The 18,848-nt window shown below is 34.3% G+C and overlaps 1 protein-coding gene across 2 annotated transcripts in view; it reads left to right on the forward strand.

Moving 5' to 3' along the window:
- LOC129798472 (protein tiptop) overlaps nucleotides 1–18,848 on the forward strand; it is a 359,823-nt gene that overhangs the window by 83,782 nt on the left and 257,193 nt on the right. Inside the window, exon 1 of one of the 2 annotated variants that reach the window (XM_055841627.1) lies at nucleotides 1,684–3,083. The exons of the other annotated variant lie outside the window; for it this stretch is intronic. The gene's annotated coding sequence lies outside the window, so the exon portion shown is untranslated. Of the gene's footprint in view, nucleotides 1–1,683; nucleotides 3,084–18,848 lie in introns of those variants that run through there. 2 annotated transcript variants of the gene reach the window in all.

An 18,848-nucleotide genomic window follows, 5' to 3' on the forward strand; every position in this document is an offset into this window, starting at 1 on the left:
AAGGGTGGGAAAAAAGGTGTTTACATCCTCCCCAGAAAGTGGTTACTTCTACCCCAGGTATTTTGTGAAAAGAGAAAAATGCACAGGGACACAAATTTTATTTTTATGGAAAACTCAATTGTTTTCCAGCATCCGCATTACCCTCGATGGATTGCCTATACCCAAGGGTAAAATATGAGCTAAGAAAGATTGTCCAAAAAATTACGGTGTCCTTGGAAAATCACCTCAAATTCGCATCTATCGAAAATGGTTACATGTGCCCCAGTCTCCCCTACTACAATTTTCAAACTTTACCTATCACATCTATCATAAAAAAAAAGATTTTATAATATGGGCTGTATGATAATACAAAAAGGTAAGTGGGGCACTTTCGAATTGAGGTGCACTGGAAAATTGGCTTCTTTCTCTTATTTCTGGAATAAATTGAGACCTATCATAATTTAATTTAAAATAAGGAAAATATCCTAATTTTAAAGTTGCCCCAATTCAAAGGTGCCCCACTTCCCCCTAACATAGAAACGGTAAATTGCCACCCTAAAAAATTTCTCAGATCAGAAATAAACCCATATAAACCAAATGTGAAAAGAACTTAAAATGAAATTGCAAATGAAAATGTTGGTTACTGAAAAAATTAAAATATTTTACATTTTTTTAGGTTAGAATTCCATAACCTTGTATAATTGAGCGTAAGTCAAATTTTTACAATTTTCTCAAATAACTAAATGTGTCCTTAAAAAATGATTGAGAATAATCTCAGTTCTTCCTACTTTATCAAGTTTTTCGGAGTAATATCTAACATAACCTTAAATTAAAAAAATGTGGGATAGATTAAAGAATGAGTTATATTTTTGTTTTAGTTATAGATTTACAATTTATCTGTATTTTTAGAGAAGCTTCAGAAAAAGATGAAAATAGTGCAGGATATGGTAGTTGTGTTTTATAATCTTCATTATAATTCAAATTTTATAGTCATAACCTCAAAATTTTCAACCTGTCACATAACCTCAAATTAATATATTTTCAATCGTTCAATAAGTATATTTTTCAAAATACTTCTCTAAGCAATAAGCACAAAATTTATCACAGAATTCAATCTCGAACTCCAAGAAAATGCATTTTCTTCGAAACCTCCCCAAAATTTTCCACATTTCAGAAGTTGGATTGTTGGGGTTTGATGGAAAAGTGCAACAAAGCGCCTCTGAAGTGATATGGAAAATTTCAAAAGTTGTCTGTTTGAGGGAAAAAATCGATGGTGAAGTATCAAAAAAAAAGTGCCGTAGTAATTCAAATTTACGATCTGACCGTTTTCTTTTTGCCACCGTGTGGTGGGAGTGAATTTTCCAACCACTTCTGCGCACGGGAAAATTCTTAGTCGAGCAACCCCTCTCACAACTACAATTATTGTTGGGTTTGGTGTGCAGATGGTGTTGCTTGTGTATGGTGTCGGTGTCAAGGTGTGTTGGTGTGGGCGACAAAGGGACGGATTGGGGGTAGATTGGTACGGTGTATATGTATCGAGGGGGGTTAGGATATGTCGCTCTGAGAAACTCACTTGATTTTCCCCTTTGCGTGGGATTGAGGGTTTTCTGTCCTGAGATTCTCCTCTCTTTTTTGGTTGACTCTCTGGGAATCACAGTGTCAGTTGAGGAGGAAGTGTGTGATGTACACTGAGTACTACCCAGTCTGATGTGGCGGGGATGGTTGAATTGGCCTGAGAAAATAAGCGGCTAGCAGTCTGTCAATATGAAAACTGTTTTCATTCTCCGTCGGACACGAAGGCGGCATGGATCACAAATAGAGTTGGCTGTTAGCACAGCTTTTATTTCTTTCATCAGCCACTTGAAGGCATTTCTGTGCAGACGAACAAATCACCACGTTTTGCCCCTGACGAGACAATCTCGCGCGCGATTTCCCGTCAATGAACACACGGTTTGAAGAAAGAACAAAAAAAAACGGTCATCTGCACGATTTTTTGTATTGCCTGCGTTCTGTCACGCGCGCGAAAACACTGTCAACCGATTGACGGACGATTGACACGCGAGGGTGACACGAGAACCGCGTGAGTGACAAGTGGATCAAGGGACAAGCAACTCGTGATTGTGGGTGTACACGGCAATGCGTCGCGTCGCATGGTCCACGCGTTGTGCTAAAATGTGCTCATACCAAAATATCGCGGATTCCGCAGCATGCTCCAGCAGGTTCTCCCTCGTGCATTAAACAGTGAATCTGCGCATGATTATTTATGGGTTCTTTTTAACTAAATTTCCCATCGTGTGTGCGGTGTGGAGTTTTTCCGGCTCTTGGCAAAAAAAAATTGGGGATGGGGCACCACGAGACATTCTCAACTTTTCCCGCCACTTTTCGCCGTCTGCGTGCGTTATCTGCGTAAAGCAAACGGAAAAACAAAAGACAACACAACAAAAAAGATGAAAAACCATTCGTCTGAGCCCAAGTGCGACAAATGGTGAGAATTTCTAGTAGAAAAGCAAACTGCCAGAGATTGAGGAAATGTGTGAAGGGAAATTGTTTTAAATGGTGAACAATAATTTGTCACTTGGAGAGTAACTCTGAGCGCGCAAGAGAGAAAAAAAAAGTGATATGGTGTGTGAGGAAGAATAGGAAAGAAGTGGAAAAAAATAGCTCCAGCAACTAGTGTGAAAATATATTCATTCCACTTGTTGGCACCCAGTACCACCCCCTAGCCGCTTTTTTTTGACGTGCCCGGGTGGTGTGAGTGCCACGCACATGCTTCACGGTCCGGCGCTGATAGCGCGCGAGTTGGCCTACGAACAGTGAGAGAGAGAGGGTTTTTTTTTCGGGTGGCCTACTATCCAGTGAAGTAAATTGTGATTGATGGTGGTGTATGCATAGATGGGAGAAGGTGGACCATGTCCATTCCCGGGGATTTGTGGCACTGTCCGCGAGAGTGGCATTGAAAAACGCGACACTGATTAACACAACCAGGCTTGACCAATTGAGAAATCTCCGCCAGTGTCACCGGACACATCGTCACACAGGAAGGAACACGCAGACCGCTCCGGCTCAAAAGAAGTTCCAACACTGATTAGATGTCTACAGCAATTGTGAGTCTTAATGACTTGATACTATAATTTTTAATCAATCACTTATCTGGCGTTGATTGCATTTGCTGCTTGCCACAAAACACTAATTAGGGGGAAATCAGATTGGAAGATATGTTGGTTGGAAAAAAAGAGTGGGCAGGTGGATTTGTACGTACACCATTGAAAAGTGATTTAAGACACCTCTTGCAAATTAAATCAGAAATTGGGATTGAAGGAAAAAACCATCATTTTCTTTCGAAAGTTGTTTTACGAATGGATTAAAGACTATCAAGTACTATTAAAAATTGTTTATAGATTAATCAATGGCATATGACAAAGTGTCGAAAGATAGGCATACTCAATAAAGGCAAAAGACAAGGGAAAGACGAAGAGAAATATTGATTTATTGAATTACAGGGATATTATCTTGTGCATTTTATTTATCAAAAGCTGTTTCTAATGAAAATCTACTGATTTACAAGAAGATATTCCTTGAGATGATTCAGTGACTATTGATGAAGATGAAATACGATTATTAACCATGTTCGGACTTATTATTTTATAAACATTTTCGAATAAGTACGGGAATTCTGTAACAGTATGACAATGTCATATGACAAATCTTCATGTGGAATTCTGGAGTACAACAACATTAAAGCCTAGCGAGCATGTAATGGCCATTGTAAACAGCTCTGTGTAGCCCTCAGTAACTGTTATAAGTCGGATTTTTAATTAGTTGTTCAGAATTTACCACATAAAAAATGAAAATTTGTCATATGACATTGTCATACTGTTATAGAATTCCTCTAAAGGTCAGAAAGTGTAAGATAAGATAAGATAAGATAGATATTTATTTTTCCATATACCTATTCTGTGGTTGCGACAGCCGCCGACTTACAAAGACCGGCCTCACCAGGTAAATGGCAGAAACCCTGGATCACAGACCGTATATGCCAACTCATATAATCGAGTATAAATTTTAAAAGTCTTACTAGACTTGTTAAATGTTTGTCGAAGGATGATCTTCTATAATTAAAATACTTTTTATAAAATACTTAGAATAATTTCAAAGATTGAATGAATAAAATCCTTTCACAAAGTTTATAGCAAAATTTTTCTAAACTAACTTAGTTCCGAAAAAGCTCTTCTTTCTTTTCTTTGTGATGATAAATACTCTTTTCTTAAAAAAAATAATATCTATTAATCATAAAAGCTTTTAACCTTTAAGGACGAGTGGGACATCGGGGTCCCAAAAACGAAAACCATTTTTCTGTCTATTTAGTGTCTAACTATAGTCAAAGAAAAAGTTTTTGTTTTTAGGACAACAGTCAGTGTCCCACTCGGGTACGCCTGCTAAGCGAGCATTTGAAGGGGAACCAGCAGGAAAACGTGCTAACGGTCGACCCAGGACGAAATGGTTGGATCAAATAGAGGAAAATTTAAGAAAATTAAATGTAAGAAATTGGAAAAGGTTGGCTGAGGACAGATTAAAATAGAGACAGGTTGTGAATGAAACCAAGGTCCTAGACGGACAGCAATGCTACAAATGATTAGTGTCCCACTCGTCCTTAAAGGGTTAACACAACAATGCACTTTGACATTTTGCTATAAAAACGGCTTGTCAAATTGACAAAAACAGTTTGTCAAAAGGATGCTTTTCCATGCAAAATCGGGAGAAAATGTTTTGTTAATTTGGTAATCAACATAATTTTACCAAAATTTTAACAAAATCCAGTTGGTCACGTCACAAACCTCTCTTTTTAGAGTAAGGGAAGGTGGGACTACATTGTGCTGGGGCTACATTTCCAAATAATTCAATTTAGATCCACATTTGTCTGTTTGATACATCTAAATTACATAACATTATAGTTCAGGTTCCTTTATAAATATATCCGGAAAATAGCATTTTCTGTGTAGTTCTGCTACACCTAGCTTAAAAAAATAGTTATATTTAATTATTTACGTTCAAATTGATCACAAATGAACTATTTAAATATTGAAAAATATTAATCAAAAGTTCTTGTGGAATTAAAAAACATTAACCCAAATTTTGTAAAAATAAGTATCCAGCTAAGATTCTTTGCTCGTAAAGTGAGCTACGATACACACTATAAAATCTGATTAAATATCTCATAGCGATTAAATAGTTTTATTCCCCTTAGAATTCTTGATTCAGATTAAAGAAAAAACAGAATAAATATAATTAAGGTTTCCTTTAAATTTCATAAATATTAATTGATTTCTAGGCAGTTCTGTGAATTAAATTCCTTTTTAATCTAACCATTTAGAGCTGGAGTTCGGTTCTCAAATGGTATCTTGGATAAGAGATAAGTAGAATTCTATTTTCACAAAAATTTGTTGCTGTTTGATGAATTCTAACTCATTTCCGAATTGTCAAACTAAATTTTCTCACAAAACGATGAAAATTTATGAACTGCCACATTAAGAAACTTAAAAGTCTTACCTAGTTATTAAAGGGGTGATTGATAGTGGAAAATGACCCTTGTTTTTTTTTTTATTTTCCCCACAACAAAGCAGTAACAGATACATTTTGATACTTGAGATAATTCTAAATTCGAACAGAAAACACACAAACCACCACGCGGGCGAAACGGAAAATAAAGCTATTTTTCTTAAGCTTTTGAAAATAATTTTCGAATTTTTTGAGCTTCAGCTGTGAATGAGGCAAATTAGGTAACTAGTTTCTACCTTAGGTAACTATTATCGGTTTCAGCGGAATCCTAAATCGAAATTTATGTCAGTGTTGGTTAATTGTTTTTCGTTTAATAAAGGTTTACATTTCACGATTGTTTTATTTATTTTTAACTTCTTTACTGTAATATTAGTGAAAATATACAAAATAATCTCATTTTTTTATTATTCAGGAATTTTGCTTGATTATGAAAAAAAAATCTTTAAAAAATATTGATTACGTGTGGTAGACGACGCTGGGGTTTTTCATGAATACGTAGTAAAAAATGATTATAAGGATAATCGTTGGTTTGCGTTTTTACCATCATTATTCTTGTAAAGTTACTCAAATATGTATTTCAGCAAAATGCGTAATCTGAAAATGTGTAATTTAAATTTTAAGTAATACTAAACTGTGTAACCAACTGCGAATGATTACGCAGTTGCGTACATTTTCTTACAAATTTCCTGTTAAATTACACAGTTCTCAGACAAAATGTTTACAAATTACATAGTTTTCAGAAAAAATGTGTACAAATTACACAAATGTGTATCAGTACACACAATTACATGTTTATGTAAAATTTACAACGAAAATCATGGTAAAGTAGCTGACATTTTCTTATTGTGCATGAAGCATTTTCCAGCATCATTTTCGAAACGTTTATAACTATGTTTAAGCTAACTATGTCCAGCTATTTTCCCGGATCTTAATTTATTATTCCAAAATTTTACGCTTTCGAAAATCTTGAATGAGTGAGACTGCCCTACTCTCCCCTAATTTACAACCTTACTATTACTACTATATTTGTTGCCTAAATATTACGTGAGGTTTTATGCTTTACATTAGGTTACTCACAGTGTGTCGTACACCATTCCATGTTAAACTTCTCCCCTTGTACTTTAATCTCTGGGAAAGTTTCTATGAGTTGTAGATTTTTTTTAAAATTTAATCTATAATATTCTTTATATTTAAAACTGATTCACTCTCCATAAATTGGATAATTTGATCGCTTTGATATTATACTTATTAGGAATTTCATTTTAAACCATTAAAATGATTTTTTTAATCAAATCTTCATAAAATTTACTCCCTTTTCTTTGAACTTGGCAGTAAATGACAATAGTAAACAAATTCATAATAAATAAATAAATATATAAAGCTCTTAATATTAGTAATCAATGTAGAATATAAATAATAGATGACAATTAAATTTGAATTCCTGAGTAAATGAAACTGTACACCGCATCCCCTCAAACTCTCCCCCTTGATGTCGATTCACTTGGATACTTGGAAGGTGGAAGGTGTAACCCGACAAAAGAAATGATCTCAGGCACAGCCAGAGATCAGAATGTCGCTGAAATAATGGAGTCAGAATTGATGGGAATAGTGTCGAAATAATATTCCATAAAATATGTGCCAATAGTCATTTCAATAAAATGTGATGCGATGCATCTCGGTGTGTGTGTCTCTTAATGAATTTCCATTAATCTAAAATGTCCATTTTGATGGAAGCGACCTTAATACATACCAGTCAATTGCAGGCAGATGCCTTGCGATGTGATGATTTTTGCAAAAAAAAATAATAATAAATAAATAAATAAAAGAAGAAAAGTTCCATCAAAGCTGATGGGTTGGCGGGAGTGAGAAAGAAACCATGGACTAGGGAATATGCGGCCAGTGACCAACAATTTGCACAATTTTACAATCATTTAATTAATATCAATAAATTTTGCATTGAAAGACGTGCAAGATCGCGTGTGTTGCGGTTGATATTGCCTTTGAACCTCATGCTGTCTTGATCAGTAAATTTTCGGTTTTAAACACCCAACATTTTGTCCCTCATTTCGATCTTGCTGGTGACTTTTACGAGCCACTTTTGAGTGGATCCCCATTCAAAGTCGATAAATTGGCATTATATAGGGGGTAGTAGGGGGGTACTGGGATAGGCGGGAAATAGGGAGAGAATTATGCATCTTTTTATTGATTAAATTGATTTTATTTAGCCATCCAGAGATTCCTGACTAAATTGAATCTGTCGCCTCTTTGATATTCTTTTTTTTTCTTTGGTGGTTGTTTTTTTTTTTGTACCTCGTAAGAGATCAGATTCTCAGGAGCTGGATCGGCTGGCTCTTGGCGATTTAATGGAGTGCCGGAGGAGATTGTGGCTCGAGGGGGAGAGTATATCGTGTGATATGTGCAGGCGATTCAGGAAAACGATTCAATCACTCATAATAACTTGAATATATGTGAGTGACATCTTGAAGAGGATATGCCATCCATCCAGCCAGCCATCCATTTACCATACCACTCTTTCACCTCAGAGGGTGACTGTCCAAGAAGTAATTTCTACTTCATATCGTCCTGTAGACATTTCTAAGTAAGACACTACAAGGCCATGTTGTCAGCTCTCCTCCATGTTATGAATCTCCTTATAAACTTTTTAAAAGTCGTATTAAAAATGTCATTTAGCTTCTTGAACTACTTTCTCAAAATCTTCTTGTAGAAATCTCTAAGTACTCTATAGAATCTTGTCATTACCCTTATAAGCAAGGGTATATCCTGATAAAGGTTTTGGAAATTTCGATACACTGTTAGTTCATATCTCTTGATGTAAAACCCCTACAGGATGATTAAAAGATATACAGAAATTTTCGTTCTATAAAACCGGTTTCATTTGCGACCTTCATATGACCTTGTAGAATTCTATAAGTAACGCGCTAAGAAGATGTGATCTTAAAGTCTTTTAAGAATTAGTTTGCTGATAAAAAAACCGGAAATATCGGTAAGAAATTTACACAAAACTTTGTGTAAACATTTTTTAAGCGATGAATAAGAAGTCGTGACTTATACGGACCTTAAGACCTAAGCCGTATGGCTTATGTACTCTAATTTCTTATCAATCACGATCTTTTTAAAACTTAGGATTGGATTATTAAAGCTAATCGACCTATTAAGTTCTCAAAATGCAATAAAATTGCTCGCCATTTTTGGATTTTGAGATCTCTGGAAACAAAGCTAAACCTCTAGTCTGAAAACCGCTTTAGGATCGCACGTTTACAAGGTCATATAAAGAAAAGGTCTTAAAAGAATCCGGTTTTACAGAACGGAAACTTTTATATGTCTCATAATCGTCCTGTCAGAGCTTTATACCAAGAGTTAAGAGTTAAAGAAATTGTTGGGACCTATATCAGTAAACTTGCTTATAAGGGTCACTGAAACAGAATAAGAAAACAAGATTATAGAGCGCACTTTAAGCTTTCTTCAATAAGACAATAAGAAGGAAATTCAATAAGAATATATCTTGATCTTTGGAACATTTTCCTTCAATCGTGTAGCCCTTCCGGACTACTGACACTAATACCCTAGACACAATTACGACTCAAACCGAGAGAGGACTTAGTGGACAATAATAGAAATGTAGTTTTACCATTATTTCTAATATAATTACACTAAGCCGGCTGTCTCTCGGCTAATCCTCAGGTCTGTCAAGGCCCTAACACTCAAAAGGTTGTAGCCCTCTTTTTCGGGAATCGCAAATCCACCACACATGGCGCCAGGTTATCATACCACGCACTCTAAAGCAGGTCAGGAAGGCAACTTTGTGACTGCAACCATGTTACCAACGGTGAGGAGAGTAACAGCACGATGGGTATTTTGCCGTAGTCTGGCTGAAAATCATTTACGATACGGAAATAAATATCAGCATGCGGTTTTCCGCAGAAATTAATTTCGTCAAATTCAAGAGGCTAAATGGTGATCTACCCCTTAAAACGCTCTATTGTCGTCTCAAAATGCCCCTAAATTCTGCTTTCTCAATAACTCAGCCCTTATGGCATGGATCGGTCTGGAATTTTAGTATATTATAATTGAGCCCAAGGCCTTTCGATTAAAAGGAAAACTTGACTCTCTCCAACATCCCTTAACCAAGCTATAAAGTATCAAAAATTTAATTTTAAAATGGGCATAGCTCCGCTTAGAATTGACTAAATATGAATCCTAATGGTGATTTGGAAAGGTTTCGTTTAATTTTACAAGTTTTTAAAATATTCCAACTTAATTCGATTTAATAGAAAGGAGGGCTCATCAATCGAAAAATCAATTTCTGAAAATTCGATGTAACTTATTTGAAAAACCAGATGGTGTATTTTGATTAAATTATAGTAGGTTGTAGCTGAGTTCAAGGCCTTTCCAAAAATGGGTATCACTTCCCTTTCGATGTACTCTGACCTGAACTACAAAGGAAACTTAACTTATATCTTAAAACTGAATTTGTACTATTTCAAGCTGGAAGCACTTAAAGGTTGCTTGTAAAGTGTCTAAGCGTCTATAAGCTTATCTAGGCTTATCATTGGTTTACTCCTGTGTACATTCTGCAATTCAAATTTATATTTGTTGCATCATTTTTTTTATTAGATTTCAGTGACACTTATAAAAAAGAAGTATATGTTGCGACCTCTAAAATGATAGCCGGACTTTCCGGTTACTTGCGGCCCGGTGACCTTTAAGTGGAGTTCAAGGCTAGGAAAGACGACTGTGACCTTAATTATTTTACCTTCAGTGAGGCAAATGGCCTAGGCCAACTATTTAACCATCCTCCTTCTGTTCTATTTAAGAACTTGTGTCCTTCTGGGGCTTGAAGCGGTCAGTTGATTTCCAGTGTGCCATAAAAGTATCAGATACTTACAGAATGAAGGTTTTCACAAGTCTTTTAACGAAACTTTGAAAGGCCTAAAATGGGAATTTTGTGTTTTAACCCCTGTAGAAAGTTTTAGCCCTTTGAGGACCAGTGGGACACCGATGTCCCAAAAACGAAAATATTTTTTCTGACTATTAAGAGAATAAAATAACTTTTTATAGTAAAAAAAAATTGTTTTCCTTTTGGGATACCGGTGTCCCACTCGTTCTTAAAGGGTTAAGCCCCTTAAGAGTGCTCCGTTTTACTTTTAGTTTAGGTTTAGGTCTCAGTTTCGAAACCAAGATAACTATAGAAAGATTATAAGAATTTTGGTTCTTATAATGCCTTATTAATGGTTAATACAGGCTTCAGACCTAAGGCTTAGTCAAATGGCTTAACTGCTTTAATTTCTCAGCAATCGTGATTTTTTTGGGAAAATTTAACTTAGGATTATTATTCAAGATATTAATGATTATTAAAGATAAATAACCTATTAGTCTCTCAAGTAGCAATTAAATTTCACGCTATTTAGGATTTTAATACCTACAGGAAATGGGCTAAACCTCTACTCTGCAGACCGCTTTAGGTTTCTGAACTCAAAAATCTTATAATAAGTGTTATAAATTTGAATTTATAACACTTTCAAAAATTTTGGTTCTTTAAGAATGACACCAATTGACATGTTCTTGTAATAATCTATAAGTACGTTATAGAACCATGCGATCTTAAATCCTGCTTGTTTCTCATTTTATAAATAAGGAGCTTGATTAAAGTAACTCATTCATAAAAAACTTTGAGACTTGTACAAGAACCTTAGAGGCCAATTATAACACCTTTAGAAGTTTAGGTTCTATATTACCGCAATTACTTCCCTAGATTTCCATTTTTTTCCCCTAAAATTAATTGTCCTTGTAATGACATTTTCAATTATTGATCAGAACGTCATATTTTCCATTTAGTCAGAAGAAAATCAATGGGGCGAACCACCCTGTGGCGTCTTGGAAGTATTATTGGACGACACGTTATAGTTTCACTCTGTCAAACGAACCGATCACTCATTTCTGACTGACACGTGACAGGCAAAATGGTCAATTCATATGTATAAGCAAAGTTATATCGAGCTGGAGACTTCATCCAAAGGCACTGAAACTATAAGCTTATATATAAATAAAGAAGCAGTGTAAATAGCCATGGAGTTATTTTGAAATTGAACATTTCAATTAAATTTGTGTCTTGGCCGTCCATCAATCTCGATACAACATAACGAAGAAGTGTCATCCATCTGCCGTTTCCAATGTATAAACTGGACAACATAATTTCATGTGATGGCATGAGGATGGACTTGGCCGCACTATAAATAATTCCCTGCAAAATGTTTTCGAAAATTAAATGCACTGTCAGTGGATTTCCTTCTCATTCTCCCCTTTTTTTCCCTACTTTAGAAAATTGTGGGTGAAATTTTTCCACCCTCAATTCCCCATATTTCTGACAAATTGCGCATCTTTTTTTTTCTGTGGCGTACCCAGGAGTTGCTTTAACCCCAAGGAATGTGGTACAAATTTGTCGATGAATTAAGGTAAATGGAGAGAATTTTAAAAATGCTAAACAAATAGCACAAACATCCAAATCACTCTCTATGATGCTTCCGCATGAGGAGGCACCCCCTGAAGATACACATTTGTAGCTCAGAGGGTGCTTTTCTGTATGCGTTTGCTCATTTTTCTATTTAGTCGTTATGTCAATTCAAATTTGAATTGTGACATTTAATGAACCGTCAAATAATTATTCTAATGGGGTACGCACGATTTATTTTGTTTTGACGACTGACTAGAAATGTCAAACTCATGTTTAAAAAATAAAAAAATTGTTTCAATGCGTGAACTAGCACATTTATTATTCAGAGCACAACTGTTCTGTCAGATTGATCAGCTGTTTGCTGTCATAGAACATTGACACGGACATGTTGTCAAACAAAACTTCAGTTCTCCTGTCAATGTCAAATTGACAGGTCTGACATTTATAAAATTTTAGTTCATTTTCGAAAAAAAACCAGCAGTAAAAAATTCAAAATGAGCAGTAAAAAAATTAAAAATGAGCAGTAAAATATTTAATTATGGTCAGTGAAAAACTTAAATCTTTACAAAAATGGGTCTAATTTATATATATTTAACACTTAAAATTGTTGCAGATAGAATGAAAAGACCTTTATTTTCCCTTTGCCAAAATTTAGAAGATAATATTACTGTTTCAATTTTTTTTTTGTTACTGATCAAATTTAACTTTTTACTGCTCATTTATACAATGCCTTTATTTTCTAATTTATTAATTTATATTATTTATTTAATTTCTTTTTTTTACAAATATATTGCACAGAAATATTGTAAGAGATTTTTCAGCATAAGTAGAAGTGTTAAATGCTCTTTAGATTTCGGCATTCTTATTAACTGTCAAATTTCGTAATTTCTTGGTAAATATCTCTTTAAATAATTTATTTCTTTTTACTTTAAAATGGTTTTTTTTAATACAATTTTTATTTGGCTGAATGCTGACTGAATGCTCACTTCATGACTTGAAGAACTCCAATACAGTACAGTTCCTCAAATTTGAACAACGGTTGCATTCAAAATGTAAAATATGAGGTTATGTAAAAGAAATTTTGCTAGGAGCCTGAATTAGGACTATTTTTTCTGATGTTCCCTCAATATTGCCGTATTATATTAATTTCCTCAACAAATTCCACCTATTTAATAATAAATTCAATTGGTAAAATTCTCAAAAGTTATTTTCATTAATTTAAGAAAAGTGAATTTTATATGAATTCTGTTTCATTTTTGAATATATTATTCAAATTTGAGGAGTGAGAAATGTCATCTATTCTCCCCAAATGTTCAAATTTGAGGAACTCTACTGTACTTGGAACGTCAATTTACCTTCAAATTTTGACACAAAACTAGCTGTCAAATTTGACGTAACTTATTTTAAAAATGACAAATAGTGTCTTGGAGACCTTTTTAAAGTCTTAATATAAATTTCTGTTTAAGCAGTTAAGGTAATTCAAATTTTGACATGTAATGAACTGTCAAACTGACGTTTTATTTATTCATGTATAAATCGTATTTTAAAGGACTGTCTATTAATTCAATTCGATATACTTTTAGGGTCATGGAAATTTCATGATAATAAATATTCATTTCTATGTCTCAAATGTATTGCGTGTGCCTATTTATCTCTGTCACAGTCAAATCTCAATTGAATTTATTCTGATGCCTGGAAGAAAAAGCAGAAGAAGATTCTGAATGTGTATGGATAAATAAAAATGTTCAAATTTGAGGAACTCTGCTGTACTCGTAACGTCAATTTTCCTTCAAATTTTGACACAAAACTAACTGTCAAATTTGACGTAACTTATTTTCAAAATGACAAATAGTATCTTGGAGGACTTTTTAAAAGGCTTAATATAAATTTCTGTTTAAGCAGTTAAAGTAATTCAAATTCAAATTTTGACATGAAATGAACTGTCAAACTGACGTTTTATTTATTCATGTACAAATCGTATTTTAAAGGACTGACTATAAATTTAATCGATACACTTTTAGGGTCATGGAAATTTCATGATTATAAATATTCATTCTTATGTCTCAAATATATTGCGTGTGCCTATTTATCTTTCTCACAGTCAAATCTAAATTGAATTTAATCTGATGCACAAAAGAAGAAGCAGAAGAAGATTGTAAATGTATAGGAATAGGAATGCAATTTTGTACTGATATAAAAAGCTTCATTGTTTTTGATTTCTCTTCACTTCTTAAACAATAAGAAATAGTTCCGAATATTTATAATTTACCTCAATTTTTATTACGTCATTAATGTCAATTCAAATTGAATTTTAACAGAAAAATAACGAAAAATGACAGTTGTAAAGTCAATCCAAAATTGCGGTGTCAATACGAAAAGGAATTCCGTAAGAGGACTCCTACTTTTTATCGCGATGTGTTCAAAATTTATCTCTCGTCGCTTCTGGAGTTTTCCAAGGGGGTTTAGCTGATAAATTGCCAAACATATTTGATACTGTTAAATATAATGCGACGTCCTTTGATTATATACTACCCAAAAATAAGCAGCCAGCGGCAAAAGGCGAAGGTGTCTCGGAGGGATGTTGAAGATGTCAGGAGCAATTTTTCAGTCGTCACCATCCGGTCATCATCATTGTTGGGGAGGTTTTTGGGGATGCTCTATCAACTCTGCCTTCATGTCATCGCTCTCAATCAATCGCCTCTTGTTGCTCCATGGCATTTTTGGACCATCCTCCTCCACGAAATGATAAATGCACCAACAATTTTTCTCTTACTCCCTCGGATTCTTTTTTCCTCATCGGTACTTCCTCTTTGTCCTGGCATTCTTGTCACCTTTCTGATGAGATATTCCCTGACGGTGTGGCTTTTTTTGTGTGACGCCGGCTGGGCTCTTAAGTGAAAGAGGCAAAGAATAATTTGATCAAAACAAGAAAAGGTTGGAGGTTGAACATGAGGAAAAAAATTTGACAGGAATTCCTTAAGCTTCCTCCTTTCCATCACATCTATGAAACGCATTTTTATGAAGCGGATTGGAATAAAGAAGAGTTGAAGGGTTCATAGAATAATAATTTTATTAAATATTTGATTAAATATTTTTTAAGTAATTAACTGAACTATTTTAAAGCTCTGTCAAATCTGTTGTGCATTTGTAGGGTTTCCATTCTTCCGTGGAAACACCTAACGGCTCTTGAAAATGCAAAGAAACCTGTTAAAGCTCACGATTAAAGATGGCGCCTCTAAGCAATCCATTTGGTAGGATCATTAACACCGAACAGTCCGTTATCCTCGTTATGTCAATTCAAATTTGAATCTTGACAGTCAAATCTGTCAAACTCAATCTCAAATCACTTCAAATTCAACTCTGTCGCGCAAACACCGCAAAAAGAGCATTTTACAAAGAAGCTTCAAATTGTTTCCTGGGGACTTGATTTTATAATTTGTGGTTGGTGTGACAGTTAAAAAGGCGGCAGTAGGGTGGAAAAGGCACCCCGGGGCCCGGAATAAATCCATATACGGAGGGGATATTTTTTTACCATATTCCAAGGGGGGTTCCTCTGCATAAAGTCGCTTTGATGTGATGTGTAACTGTCTGAGGGAGTTTTCGCAACAAGAACCAATATTGTCTGCCCTTGACATTCCACTCTTGCAAGCAAATTGAACCATTGGCTCTGGGGTGAGGACTATAACAAGGGATTTTTTTTCCACAAAACACCCACCAGAAGCAACTGACTTTGTGGGTGATCCGTTGATCTTGTTGATTACAAGATCACCTGTCATCGAGCGGTATGCGTTGTGTTTTGGTACCAATTTTCACTCTTCCGCCCACATCTTCATGTGCACCGTGAGTAAAAATGAGAATTTACTGTCGTGCTACAAGAGTTGGAACAGAATATTGCGATAAATTAGAGGTATCTAACCTGATGAAGATCTCTCTTCGCGCGGTTCTTGCCTTAATTGCGCCAACGTGAAAATTACAAGATGAGCAAATGGGAGGGAATGTATGTGAGAGAAGGTGAGAAAATATACTCTACAACTCGTCATATTTTGTTGGATTTCTTCTCTAAATACAATATGGTAATTTCTTGCAAGATATTCAGGAAGAGGCTTTGATACTTTTGTAAAATTGTGAAAAATATGAATGTTTGTGAGATTTAACGAAACTTAACGAAAAAATTGATAATCGAATTAAGTCTGTGTTTAATAATTCAGTGAGAAATCTCATAATTTTAGTGTGCTCATATTAATCTGTTATACTACTGAAGGTTTAAAACTTAACGAAACAGGTTAGGGTTCTTAGTTTTTGTTTTTACTAAATCAGTTTTAAAAAATTAAATTAAAAATCCGTTTTGTTTTTCTTGAAAATACAGATCTGTAATGGTTTATAAATCACTTCATTAAGATAATGTAAGTAATGAACTTAACGAAAAACAGACGAATTCTTTTATTATGGATTTTAAGTTTATTCTTGGTAATTATTTGTATAGTTAAACCCGCGATTTATCATGAAAAGGCCATGAAAATTTGTTTTTCAACAAACCATTTTATATTCTTACAAAAGTGTTGCCTACGAAACTCCTTACTATTTTAATTAAAATTTACAAAATTTCTCAGTTCAACAAGAAAAATAGATTATCATTATTTTAAAAATTTAAAACCAAAATATTAAAGTCTTTATTTTAAATTTATTGACATAACTTCAATAATTTATAACAGTTCTTAACTTAACGAAACTCATATAAAACTTTTTTTACATTCTCAAATTGAGTATTTGTCAATTATTTCAATCTGATCAGTATTTAAAAAAAAATGTGACTGTTTAAGATTTCAGAGAATCTTTTATTAAGTTTCTCAGGTCTTAAACTTAACGAAACTCCTAAATATCTATAAGTTGTTATATTTATTGCTTTTTATTTATATTGTACTGTCTTCTCCCTGGCTTATACAACCTGAGAAGGGGTATTTCCACCGTTTGGCTCCGGAGTAGGTTGGGCACCAACGTTAAGACGGCGGTGGACGCATAAACCTATGTTATTATGCGTCTAAGAGAAGCACAGTTTCAAAGCCAGTTTGATTTTTTAAATAAATAAAATTATGTTAAATTAAATAAATTATCTATAATTAATTTTTCATTTTTAACTTAAAAAGTGTTGTAACAATTTGACTTTATGTTAACAATTCTAATAACTTAATGGAGTTTTTAACTTAACGATTTTTTTTTGTTTTAGCATTTTATTATTTGCAAAGCAATCTTTAATATTTTGCTTGAAATTAATAAATACAAAATTTTTAGGATTGTGGTAAATTCATCAAATTTGTGTAAATTTCTATAGACAAGTATTCTGTGTCATTTTCGTTAAATCAGCAACGTATACAAAATTCAACTAAAGTACTAAACGTATTCTTATAAGCAGAAGAATATTTTAAAAGTTACATAAACCATGACTTTGTGTATCATTTATGAAATTTACTTAAAATTTGGAAAAATATTCACTATTAAAAAAACTTAACGAAAGAAAAAAATATGCTGAATTAAATAACTTAAACTGACTTTATTATTGTTATTAATCGTGTCGAGGCCTAAAATTAAGTTTGTCTTGCCCAAAAACGGGTCAAGTGGGCCACGTCAATGGCAAGCGGACTTGCCGACAATTATTCTTTCGACACTCTTGTTTAAGCCTCGTGGTGGAAGGATCAGTCAGTCCCCGGGGATTGTCCAGGAGCACCGATTCAGTTCCGATTAAGGTCCTTAAAAATCGTAGAGCTTCCTTCCTTGTTCCCAGTGAGTTTATTGAATAATATATTATCGTTAAACAGTGAACAGTTAAGGGTTTCGTTAAATTCAAGGCATTAATTATTTAACGAAAGAATTTACGTGAATGCTTTCGTTAAATAATTGATTCCTTAAATTTAAAGAAACCTATAAATATTTACTATTTATTGATAATGTTTGTTTAATAAAATCTCAGTAAAGTACTTAATTGAGCATACTCAATTTTTCTTTCGTTAAGTTTTTATAATAGTGCATCTTTCTCGAAATTTTTAGTGAGTTTCATGAATATTTCACAAAGTTATGGTTTATGTAGCTTCTTAGATGTGTAGCCAAAGTGCGTCCAAAAAGAGCATCGATATCTGAGGTATATCCCAAGCATTGGCGCCACATAAAGTCTCTGGCATCCGTGTAAACAAGCCCATTTTCCAGGCATGTGCGAGGGGAGGGCTCCTGGGTTGGAAAATTAGACGAGAGCAATACAGAATTGAGTGGTAGAGACATGAGCTTTGATATTCACAAATTTCTTCGATTGACGTGCGATTGAGCTCTCAAAGGCCTCAACATACTGAAGAATTAAATGATTTTTGCCAGAAGAGTGACTCCCAAAAGGATTTAATTATTTATGCGGGGGCACAGGGGGGGTACAGCTAGAGCATGTATGTGCGGTGCCACCCTCGCAATTTATGTTGATAATGGGGGTTTGGTGCTGTTCCACCTACTCCAAAGCCTCGTTCATCATCATTGCAACCACCCAGAAATTTTTCCATTGAGATCCTCGGGTTTGGGGGTTGGGGCAAAATAAGGGGGGTCTAGAGAAAATTGTGTACGAGAGTGAAAAGTTTTCGTGGTGGTTAAAGTGGTCCATTAAAAATTTATTTATATTGTGCTCTATACATATATTTTCCTATGGATTTTTATGCTTAAACCCGTGGACTAAACCACCTTCAGTCTCAACTCAATTTTTTTTGCCAGGTTTGGGGGATGATGGTGTGGGAATTAATGATACCATTAGTGGACACTGAGAGTCGATATATGTTGGGGAGGTGCTTGGGGTGGTCTTCATCCTTCCATT

This window comes from Phlebotomus papatasi, chromosome 1 (assembly GCF_024763615.1).
Source record: "Phlebotomus papatasi isolate M1 chromosome 1, Ppap_2.1, whole genome shotgun sequence".
Classification (NCBI taxonomy): Eukaryota; Metazoa; Arthropoda; class Insecta; order Diptera; family Psychodidae; genus Phlebotomus; species Phlebotomus papatasi.